The sequence below is a fragment of the Loxodonta africana genome, chromosome 12 (genome assembly GCF_030014295.1).
Source record: "Loxodonta africana isolate mLoxAfr1 chromosome 12, mLoxAfr1.hap2, whole genome shotgun sequence".
Lineage (NCBI taxonomy): Eukaryota > Metazoa > Chordata > Mammalia > Proboscidea > Elephantidae > Loxodonta > Loxodonta africana.
The window spans coordinates 31,269,829-31,282,301 of NC_087353.1; positions in this window are offsets into that span (position 1 = coordinate 31,269,829).

The following is a 12,473-nucleotide window of genomic DNA, read 5'->3' on the forward strand; positions in this document are numbered from 1 at the left end:
AAGAAAAATGAGATCTAGAGTCCAGTGTCACTTTTTAAATGACCACTTTTCCCAGCCTTCAGACTACTACACATACGCTATCACTACCACCAAAACAACAAGGTGATATGTTATTCAGTTTGTACGCTTATTAGGATGAACATATAGGCCATGTTTTGGAAGCATTAGACGCTGAGATTAGCTCCCTGTTCATCAAATCCATTTCCTAGGCTGCCTCACAGTTAGGTGTGGCCATGGGGCTGAGTTTTGGCTAATGAACATAGGCAGGATAATGTAAACCAGTTCAAAACCTCACTCATAAAAACCTCCCATGCAAGTCTCCACTCACTCTCTTTCTCCCTCACTCCCCCTCAACTTTGGAAGCTGTGTTTTGATGTACAATCTCCATTGGCCTAGGTCTCTGAAACTGCCCTACCTCCATCCCTCTAACACACACACACACACACACACACACACACGCTGGACTTTACACGAGGAAAACAAAAACTTCTGTTTTGTGAAACCACTGAGATTTCAGGTTTATTTGTAATACCTGTTGCCAAACCCATTGCCGTCGAGTTGATTCTGACCCATAGTGACTGTATAGGACAAAGTAGATCTGCACCATGGAGTTCCAAGGAGCACCTGGTGGATTTGAACTGACGACTTTTTGGTTAGCAGCCGTAGCTCTTAACCACTACACCACCAGGTGTCCTTTGGCCATAGCAATAGCTTAACTAATACAATTATTCTAGATAAGGCAGCTGAGAGAGAGGGGAATGCAACTGGGAATGAAGGGATGGAGAGTGAAGGAGAAAACAATAAAGTTAAGAAGAAAGGGCTGTGGACGAACCTGTGATGAGTATTTGACCCATCTCTGTGTACCTAAGGTCCAATAATACTTTAAATAACCAGCCAAGGATCAAGAAATCAAGGTTAGACTGTCAATTAGTCATTTCATTCTTGCATCTATTAATTGCCTGTGATGTGTTAGACCATGAGATAGGTAACAAGGATATAATGAAGACAAAGATGTGGTCCCTTCTCCCAGGGACAGTGATGGCTTTGTTGGATTGGGAGGCGGAAGGTCAGCTTCGTTAAAACTCTGTCAATAAAAATAGCTGCTTTCTACATAGAACTTCTAGGGAGAAAAAGGGAGAAGGGATGGTTAAATGAAGATGTTTGATATTCTCACATTTCATTAAAGCCAATTGGGCTTTTACTTTTTCTTTACCTGATAAACTACTGAGATTCAAAACGGATTTGCCTTGAACAGTTGGTTTTTTTTTTTTTTTTTTAATCTCTAACTTGCAAAAAAATTCTAAGAGCAGTAAAACTGATTAAAGGGGTTGGGAAAATTTGGGAAATTTAAGAGTCCAGATAAAACAATGTTCAGAAAATACACAGGCCTGTTTGACTTGTCTTGGCTGCTTGTATTTAATTAGAACAGACTTTAGAGTTTAGAAGGAAGTTAGAATTTTAATCTCGGAAGCTCCAGGTTGTTTACTGTTTGACTTTCTTCCTTGTGTCCCAGTGAGCAACTGAGTCAGGCTAATAGTGTGGGAGGCAAAGGCAACCAAGGAAAGCCCTAAAGCAGCTCGCCATTTTGTGAGAGAGACAGCACTAAAATATATTTTCTCTGTGCTACGTCATAGAGAGATTCATTTCCAGGCCACCTGCTAGATTAAGTGTAGCCATGTTTACTGTTGAACTTGAGTAAAGAGCAGAGATCTAGCAATAATCTTTCCACGTCTCTTGGGACTGTCTCTTCTCTTTTCCATATGGTAGAAACCACCTTTCTGAGTAGTTCCAAGCATGTGGGACCAGACTCTGCTTTTGCCAATCCAAAATGGGCCATGAGGGACACATCCCTGACCATGTCATTACCTGGAAAGTCCAAACTTGAGGTCTCCTTCTGCAGTTTGCACCTTGTTGCCATGGTATCTCATACCACAACCGAGCATTTCACAGTTGTACCTTTAGCTTTTTTTTTTTTTAATTCAAATTTAACCTCTATTAGAAAGTCAATAAAGAAAAGAGTGGGAAGAGAATTTTGTATATCCTTCAAATCTAGAAAACATTGAGATAGCCCCAAAGGGAAAGGGGTGTTTAGAAAGAGAGGTGAGATTTTGGTAATGTTAGATGCCATTCTCCTAGAGACAGGGTATCAGGAATATTTGAACCTTTCTTTGAGTCTCATAGCCCCTTCATATAAAGTCCCTGAAGGAAATATAAAAACCACAGGGACTATTAAAAAAATGGGAAATTAAAGTAGGTTTTATGATTAGCCTGGCCAATGCCAAATAAACAAATGCAGGACTCTCTGATAATGTGGCTAGGACACAGGACATATTCTCAGATCCCAATCAGGACCCCTAAACTCTAAATTGGAAATCTTATCTTGGAATCTGAGCATCCTTGGGCTGAACCCACGAAACAGCAGACAGAAGCAATAAATAAGAAATGCACTAATGGAAAAAGATATAAAACTAACTTGGACAGATTTCAGGGACAGAATCTTATTAAAATAAACAAGCAAAACAAAGCAAATAAATGAAAAATATTCAGTCATAAAAAAGCTCTATCATAAAAAATAATCTCCCATCTATGAGATCCAGTCATCAGGTGGGTAGTATCTGGGACATAATTTGTAGAAGGATGATAGTTACAACACTAACCTTGAGTGTAAGGAGGGGTGAAGACATTGGTGACCTCAGGTCCTTTCACTGATTTGCCAATGTAATTGGAGGAGAGAGAAAATTATAACATACGGGGAACTGTCCACTAGTGAATATGGCTCAACGAGTAACAGGGAATTGGGTAGCCAGTTTAGTACCTTCTTCTCTTGGAAAGAAGTGAGGAATGGGGGAAGAGGATGAATCGACTGCTTTCCCTTATAAGTCAGGGATTGGTTGGGAAGTCACTAAATGGTGTTACTTATTTCGATGTTATTTTTTTCTTGTCGTTGTTGATATTATTATTGTGAGCCCCTTGTACTTTTCAGGGAAATATATGTGAGCACTCTTGCAATTATTAAAATTACCATTGAGCTGCATGTTCCAATCCTACTACGTGTTGTTGTTGTTGTTAGGTGCCGTCGAGTCTGTTCCAACTCATAGCGACCCTGTGCACAACAGAACGAAACACTGCCTGGTCCTGCACCATCCTTACAATCGTTGTTATGCTTCAGTTCACTGTTGCAGCCACTGTGTCAATCCACCTTGTTCAGGGTCTTCCTCTTTTCCACTGACCCTGTACTCTGCCAAGCATGATGTCCTTCTCCAGGGACTGATCCCCCCTGACATGTCCAAAGTATGTAAGATGCAGTCTCGCCATCCTTGCCCCTAAGAGCATTCTGGCCGCACTTCTTCCAAGGCAGATTTGTTCGTTCTTTTGGCAGTCCGTGGTGTATTCAATACTCTTCGCCAACACTTCTACTACGTAGATGAGAAAAATGAGCATCAGAGAGGTTATTTTGACAAAAATCTCAAAGGTATTAAATGTGATCTTGGATTATCTGATTTCAGGGTCTACAGTATTCTCAATTAAAAAAAAAAAATCTAAAGTTATACTGAAATTGTAATCTGAATTAGAAGAGCTTTTGGAACAGGTTTTTATTTATTTTTTCTTGTTAGCCATTGGAATTTGGTCTGAATGGAAATACTTAAAGTAGATACTGAGTTAAGTTTTCTGTATCCAAGTAATACAAAGCAGGCATTGTTGTCCATGTTTTTGTACCGTTGTCTAAAAGTCTTCTTGACACTGTCAAGAACAGAAGCTTCTTCATGCTGAGAAGTTCTTCTACATCCTTCCAAAGAAAACATTTTTTCTTGTAAGTATTTATAATCACCTTACTCATACACTTATTCACCCTAAGTAGCAAGGGACCTGAGTCAAAACAACTATAAAGGTGAAACAAATGTAGAAGTATGTACACATATCTTACATTAAATCTACAATGAATTTATTTCCCTTTAAGGGAAGAATAGCTGACCTCATTCACAGTTTCAGAAAAATGAGGACTTCCTTATTTACATGTTTCAAAAAACCCATTGCCTTTAAGTCGATTCTGACTCATACTGACCCAACAGGACAGAGTAGAACTACCCCATAAGGTTTCCAAGGAGTGGACGGTGGATTTGAATTGCCAGCCTTTTGGTTAGCAACTGTAGGTCTTAATCACTATGCCGCCAGGATTCCTATTTCTGTGTAAGGGTATACAAATTTATATTCTAGCTTTTATAACCTTTCACCAGCTAAACATATATATATATATGCATATACATATGCAGACGTATACTTTCACATTCACATAAGTACATACTATATGGATGTTATTATCATTGTCATTGAGAAACACATAGACTTTGATTTCTGCCTGGGATATAAAGAGCTGGAAATGGAGTCACTTCTACCCATACAACAGCAAGAAGAGCAAGGCAAACTACAAAGTCACAACTTTTCTTGAATTTGTCAGAGAGCTGAAGTCACAGTGCAAACAACTAGACCTAAATACAAAGAGATGGGCACCTGCAGGGACAGACGCAATACAAACAATGGCATATGTACGGCAGAAGCAGCCAGACTCTGATTAGAAGTCATCAGCTAGAATAATAGCAAAAGAACTGGTGGTGGCCAATTATGAGCTGGTAATAGAGTGCGAAGCTCCTTAAGTCTGCAGATATAGGGAGAGCTTTACACCTTTTTGCAAGCTTTTCTCCACAGGCCTTTTAGGCACTGAAAAAAAGCATTGGCCAATGTCTTGATAGAGAATCCCTTCTGGTGTAGGCCTAGACCCTTCTTTTTCTTGCTAACAAAGGAACCAAAACCTTAATCTACAGAGCAGCAGTAGCAGTGAGGATGAAAGAGGTCCAACAAACACTGCCACCCTTAGGGCACTGATGAAAACCTTTCGTTATTGTAAGTAGATGAAAGGAATAAAAAGAAAACCTCTCTCTACTCCTGGAACAGATGAAGAAATACTTTTAGGGTTCACAACTATAGCATGGGGAGGAGCAGGAACACTGAGAAGGCCACACCTGCAAAACCCAGTGGCGTAGTGCCTGCATTTCAGAGCAATGAAGGCCAACTTCCCTCCCACCCACACTATCAGACTATCAAGCGTGGAGTAACAAGTAACAGTGGGATACTGCTGGAATGGTTGCAAGACTGCAGAGACTGACCTTGTCTGAGGAGCAGTGTAAAGGGAAAATCTAAAGCTGAGGCTAGAGTAGCCAATGAGAAAATACTCTGACAAACCAGCCCTTCATTAAATACAAAGCACCACTAGAAGAATGTAAAGCCTGTGGCGTGTTGAGGAAAGGTCCCTGGGTGGCACAAACGGCTTTCATTTGACTATTAACCTAAAAGTTGGTGGTTCAAACCCACCCAGTGGCACTGTGGAAGAAAGGCCTGGAGATCTGCTTTCCTAAGATTTCAGCCAAGAAAATCCTATGAAACAGTTCTACTCTGTAACACATGAGATTGCCATGAATTGGGATCGACTCGATGGCAACAAGTTTGGTTTTGTTTTTCTTGGAGCATTGAGGGTAACCACCACAACAATAAACTTCAAACACCACCATACTCTTCACAATATTAACTAAAACCCCTACAGTAAAGGCCTAGCAGAAAGAAAAGCATGCTTTTCCCAGGCATAAAAATTATTTACCTCAGTCTTTACTGTCCTACACAAGATGTTCAGCTTTCAACACAAACTTATAAAGTACATGAAAACTCACCCAAAACTAAACTCATTACATCAAGTCAATTCTGACTCATTGCAAGCCCATGTGTTACAGAGTATAACTGCTCCATGGGGATTCTTGACAGTAGTCTTTAAGGAAGCAGATTGCCAGGCCTTTCTTCTGTAATACCATTGAGTGGGTTAGAACAGCCAACTTTTAGATTAGTAGACAAATGAAAACCGCTTGAGCCACCCAAGGACTAAAAGCTAAGGGGGAAAAAAAACAATATAGTGCCAAGAGACAAATCAATCAACAGGAATAGACTCAGATATGTCACAAATGTTGGGACTATATGAAAAGAAATTTAAGAAACAGCTGGAGGTCACTATTGATGGTTTCAAAGCTGTCAAATTTTGATGTTTCTATGGAATTTTATGGAATATTGGAATATCGTGAGGACAGTGCAGGACCAGGCAGTGTTTTGATCTGTTGTACTATGAGCCTGAACTGATGTGACGGCATCTAAAAACAACAACATGGAATACTGCAGTCTGTGAAACCAGGAAAGTCCAAGCCAGACTAAGATGTCTTTTAATAAATAAAGTTAGTTCCTAAAAACTCTGTCACGGTTCTTGCAAGAATTATCCATTCGTTTCACACATATTTACTGAACTTTAATTATGTGCAGGAACCAATCCCAGGCCTGTGCTCAAAGAGAAGTACTGTGCTTTGTGTGTATATGTATGTATATGTACATATATATACATATGGAGCCCTGGTGCACAATGGTTAAGTGCTCAGCTGCTAACTAAAAGGTGACAGTTCGAACCCACCCAGTCTTTTTAATGAATTATGTTAGATCACAAAACTCCAAACCGTTTTGGAAGGTGGGTCTCACAGTTATATCAGAACTCTGTTCACCTGCTTAACCTCATCTGAAGGACTACTGTTGACCATTTGGCCACCTGCTCATGCATCTTGGTTCTGTTTGCTTGTGTGCAGTAGGACAGATTCTTCTCCAGCATCATTTGCACACTTAGAAATGTGCACCTGGACCCACAGAAGTCTTCTTATAAAATAGTTACCTTGCGTGAGGTGAGTAGAAGATGAGAGACCCTCACTGTCTGCAGACACTGTAACATGTCCTCTAGCTTAAACCTGTTGCTTAGTTACCACCTGTCCTGTTCTTTTAGTTAAGTTTATATATAGATTTGGGGCATCCACCCTTTCATTCCATAAACCAGTTTTCAGGGAAATAAAAAATTGAATCTATATCATCAAATGAGGAAATAGTAATTTTGCCAACATCCAATACTGCCAGGAACTGTTGTAGGCATTTTTCCATGTGTTATGTATTTTCATCTTTCAACAAAAATTTATAAAGTTTATAAATATTATATATATATGTGGCATACACATTATTAAACCCATTTTACTTTAAAGAAACTAGACACAGAGAGTTTGAAAAGTTTTGTCAAAGGACCATAGTAAGTGATAGAGCTGACTTTTTAATAGCCTATTCAAGTTAGTGCTTCCTCCAGTAGGCTACGAATGAGTTTGTACACATTTTCAACAAATCTCTGTAGAGAGATATTTCATATTTGTTCATATTGTGTTGACCTCTGTGGATCGCCATCTTACTCCTTTCACTTTCTCTGCTGTATTTTTGGAGAGCCAAAAGGGATCACGGGAGAGTGCTACAAAATAGGAAGTTCAGAATATCTGGTCTCAATAGCAGCTTCCATTTGTGATCAGTTTTCAAATTTTAGAAAATTCCTTAATTCAAGGAGCTTTGCTTTTTAAGTTATCATGGTAGTCAGGTACTTTGGCTCAGGGAACATAACGCTATCTGTAAATGAGCACAAAATACAATGAGAATGAGAAAGTCCAGCAGGAGCTAGTTTTGTAGAATCACAGCTTCATAACCCGTGAAATAAATCGGCACTCAGAAACTCTCCCTTCTTTATAATATTCCCATTGGCACCTTTCTTGTGATACTCATGATATTGTGCCTTGTAATGTCATCATTTTGTTTTCCTGCCTTCTTTCTGTCACGTGCTGGGCTCCTGTATCTGTCCACATCCAATAAATATCTGCTGAATGACTGGATGATGAAATACAAGCTTAATATTGGAGACTATGGTCATTGAAATGTCCATTCCAGTGGAGTCAGATGATCGCTTGTGAGTATACAGCATGAATTCTCCTGAGAGGAAGACATGTTCCTATAGTCAGCACCTTGGAGCAGGACTCAGAGAGGGGTCCTGCTTGTATATAGAGCCAGGAGGGGCTTGTCTTAGACTCTGAGGTGTGGAGATTCCTGTCTCATGGAGGCCTCTCAGGACCAAGTTTGAGTTTAGCCATGTAAATTACTTTTGGGTTGAACTGCTGTTGCATTCATGCCTTTAGAAGAATCTTGCTAAAGACTTGGCCTTTTTGATGATTGAGCTGGGACAGCCAGAAAGTGCAGTGCTCCTTCTCTGAGCCTGAAGCAGGGGGGAATTTTAGGGTGGATATTTTTTTATGAGTGACAACAACAATGCCAGCAGAACAAAGTTCTCATGTGGTGGTTATTAACAGCAGAGACTAAGAATATGCCAGCAAGATAGGAGAATCAGAGCAGAACACCAGCTGATTGTTCAGGAGAAGGTGATAGTCTGGGAAATACCTTGAGATATTTTTTAAGTAGAAGGGTAAAATTCCATAAAATAGAGATCCTGTTTGGTAACACGGGTTCTGAGAAAGTGCTGTTTTGTTTTGTAGCCATATTTTATGTGAGTAGTGCCATATGACTTACAAGCACATTCATTTAAATCCACCCCACAGAGTCTCCCTCAGTATTAATTAGTCACAATAGTTAGAGGGAAAAAATGGATAATCCTTCTTTTCTCTTTTGAAGCCCCATTCTTCAAAAATCCATGTAACATGATTTCTTTGGAGAGAAACAATAAAAATATATGTTGTTATCAGTCAAGAAAGGACATATTTTGATTCCTGATGAAGCACTTATTTGAGTTCTACACTAGTAGATCTAAAAACCTTTCAGTTTCATTGTTATATAATCAATTTTTATTATAAAGGTATCAAAAAGCCATGAGCCGGCTTGGACAGACAGCCCCTGGTCTAGACAGTCATGGAATGCTGCTTCTAATACATCCATTTGTACTCAGAACCATCACTAGTTTCTGCAACTCTATTCTTGTTGACCGCTTCATGTAAACTTTCCATTTATCCTGAATTGTCTCCACATTAGTCAGGCACACTATTTTCACCCACTTCTCTTTCTCCCCATCTGTCCCAGGCTGTTCCAAAGCTGGTCTGCGGCCAGCTGGGGGTAAAGAGAGCAGAAGGTTATGCCTGAAGGAACTTCTCCTGCTTTCCAAACACCCTCAACATGATTTCCCAGAATAATTTCTTAGGTTGTGTCTCAGATATCTCTTTCCTTCTCAAACCCCATACCTCCTACTTCAAAACCCAGAATGTTAACCCTGTTGGTGAAACTCCCCAGATAATCTTAGCTTGGTTCTTCCTCTGAAAAGGAAATCAATCTTCTGTCTCCAAAGACTATATCATTAAATACTCTGGGTAATTTTGTCTCCTCCAAAATATTAAAAGAAAGGCAATGTTAAGCCACAGAGAAAAGAAAGTGGAAAGTCATTTTGGTTTTGATGTTTTGTTTTTCCTTTTACCAACTATTTCTATTATTATAAAAATTATAATCTATTATTTTTATCCCTTCTGCCACTGCCTCTCTAAAATCATGTTCTAGCCACATGAAGAGACTAAGCAATTCTCCAAGCAGACTTGCTCTGGTTTTCTCTTCACATGCTACTTCCTTTTCCCGGAAAGTCCTGGCCTTCCTTGTTCATCTGTAAAATGCCTATCCAACTTCCAACACCTGGATTAAATGTCATCTTTCCCAAATTCCTCAAGGATTTTAACTTTATCTACATCTTTCTCAATAATTGATACAAACTTCTATCATGACAGTTTTGTCAATTTTACTGTGATTTGTTGACCTAACAGTCCTTCCTGATTATAGCATACGGCTCTTCATAACCTTTGGGTACAAGGACAAAGCACATTCATTATCCATAAGTTGCTACCATCTGCATTGTCTTGCTATGGATGAGCTCTAGAGAAAGAATTTTCATGCAGTAAAAGAAACACCAAAGGCTCAAAAGAGCTAAGTTTTTTGAATGGACATCCTTTTGGAGAGGTATTAGGGAAAAATTTTTTTGAGGACCCTGGCTAACCTCCAAAGGTTCTGGCCTTTGTTTTCATACACCAAGGTCTAAGCAAGCACGGAAGCAAAGCTGTCTTAGTCAAGAAAGGAAATCAGAAGGGCAAAGAACCCAGCTTTTTTATTCCCTTGGCCATGCATTACAAATATTCCATTATTACTTGTCAGGTAACAAAAATGTATCAAGCCTCAGGTGATCCATAGTTTGAGTTCTTGAAGGGAAATATGATGCCTATCACTGGGCAGAGCTTCCCATGGAATGGCTGGATAAGAGCTTCACGCTATTTCCCAGCCTGGGTGGCTGTTACCTCTTGCCTCAAACATTGATATCTAAACAATCAGTACTTTCTATCAATAACACTTTAATAAACTTCTCCACGTTCTAAATGTAGCATCTGAAACTCCATAAACAGGAGTGAACTAGTAGCAGTCTGAAGTTGTCATCATTGACAGCTTATGATTTATCTTAACTCTCCCTCGCCATTTGGCCATGACTTTAAGTAAACACTTTCTGTCTTCCTCATGTTCTCGTTACTGCCACCTCCCACTAATAAGAGAGACTGCCAAAAAAAGCATCCAGACAGTTCATTTACCTCCCAAACTTGCCTGAAAGTAGCTGCCCCAGTTTAGACAAGGGGCGAAGCAACTACTGCACATTTTCAACAGATGGAACAATGCTTCCCAAATTATTTACATTAACGTTATTTGCTTTCAGGATGTGTGTGCAACGAATGGGTAGCTGAATGAAATATTATGGCACAAACCGAAGACACAAGCAGTTCGGGCAGGCCATTTATGGTGATAGATGGAGATGGACCTTTTTGCTTTCTAAGAAGCTGAGGAGCTTCAGCAGTCTGTCTCTGCTAAGTTCTTGGCAAAGACCTGTTCTGTCAGGTGGCTGGAAAGTTGGTCACAAAGTCATGAGGAATTTCCTCACTTAAAGTATGATGGTCAGAGGGCCCCAAGACTGTCTGCTTCTTACCCAGCAGCCAGTGGGTGAGATTTGTCAAGGAAGTTTGTTGCTGTGTTATGCCACAAGAAGGATAGGTTTTTCCGGGATGTTCTCCCTCGTAGAAGATGAAAGAATTTTCCTTACCAAACTGATAGAGTCCATAAGTGATCCAGCCTTCCTGAAATTTTCAGTGGACTGCCTACAGTACTCAAGCCCAAAGTAGGGATGAGTACTATAGAGTGGGACCTTATGCCTAGTTGTATTACTTTTGTGCCTTCTAAACCAAACCAGGAGTAGAATGGTCATTGGTAGATGACGAGGTACAAGGAGATAAAAGGGTGACCTGAGCCCTGCTGTTTCTTCAGGTGCCCGTTCATGAAGCACATAGTCTGAGGCTTAAATGAGGTTCATTAGTGAGGGCTGGAAAGAGGCCAGGATGAGTACCATCAGGGCCAGAGTTGACCTCATGGCAGGAGTATCTGAGTTCAGTCTGAGGTACTTGCATTTAATCCATAAGCATTGTCTGGTTAAACTGACTTCTTCATGTGGAACGACTTAGATGCTGCTTACTCAGTAAGTATGTATTGAGTACATTTAAAATCCAAGGCTCTGTATCTGAGTCTGTGGGGGGAGGATACCCTGAAAAATGTCTCTCCAGAAGCTCACTCTCTAGCAGCAAGGAAAACGCCATCAAAATACAAAGTGGTAGACATAGAAGGAATTTCTCAAATGGTTGTCAAGTGGTGAGGAGAGTCCACATATACATTTGCTTGTTTTTTGTGTCTGTCAGAGGACAAGGAAGGGTGCAGAGGGGATGGGAGTGAGACTGCTCCATTGTGGCATCTGCTATTACTGGATTTCGTGATGAGACACCACAGACCTGTGAGCCAAGCCTGTTAAGGAGTCCAAGGAGCTCCTTGGAATGCAGAAAGAGGCTCCAAGCATTGTCTTCAGATTTGTCATCAGAATGTTAGCTGGTGGTATTTTCTCTCCCTTTCTCATCCTCACCCCTTGCCCTCTCTCCCCTCTCCCTGTCTTACTCTCCTTCTCTTCCTCTTTGTTTTCCTCCCCCCATCTCTCTTCCACAATCTCTCCTTTACTCCCTCCCTTCAAACAATCCCCACTGGTATCTCGTTTTATCCACAAAACTTTCTGTTAATTCCTCAGATGTTCCCAGCCTCAGAGTCCCAGTTGTGTCATTCGCAGGTGTCTTCTCACTATGAGTCAGAATTGACTAGACAGCAGGGGGTTTGGTTTTAGTTTCTTCTTAAATTGTATCCTCCATCCCCCCACCTCCCACTTTTTCTGAGCAGGGTCTGGAGATAGTTTAGCTTAAGTGGAATGACTTCCTTCCCACTGCTCTTCTGCCACAGAGCCCTGGTGGCACAGTGATTAAACTGCTTGGCTGCTAGCCAAAAGGTTGGGGGTTCGAACCCACCAGCAGTTCTACGGGAGAAAGATGTGGCAGTCTGCTTCCATGAGGATTTACAGCCTTGGAAACTGTATGGGGGCAGTTCTGCTCTGTCCTTACAGGGTCGCTATAGGCTGGAATCAACTTGACAGCAACAGGTTTGGTTTCAGGTTTTGGCTGTTTTGCCAGACTCTATCTCAC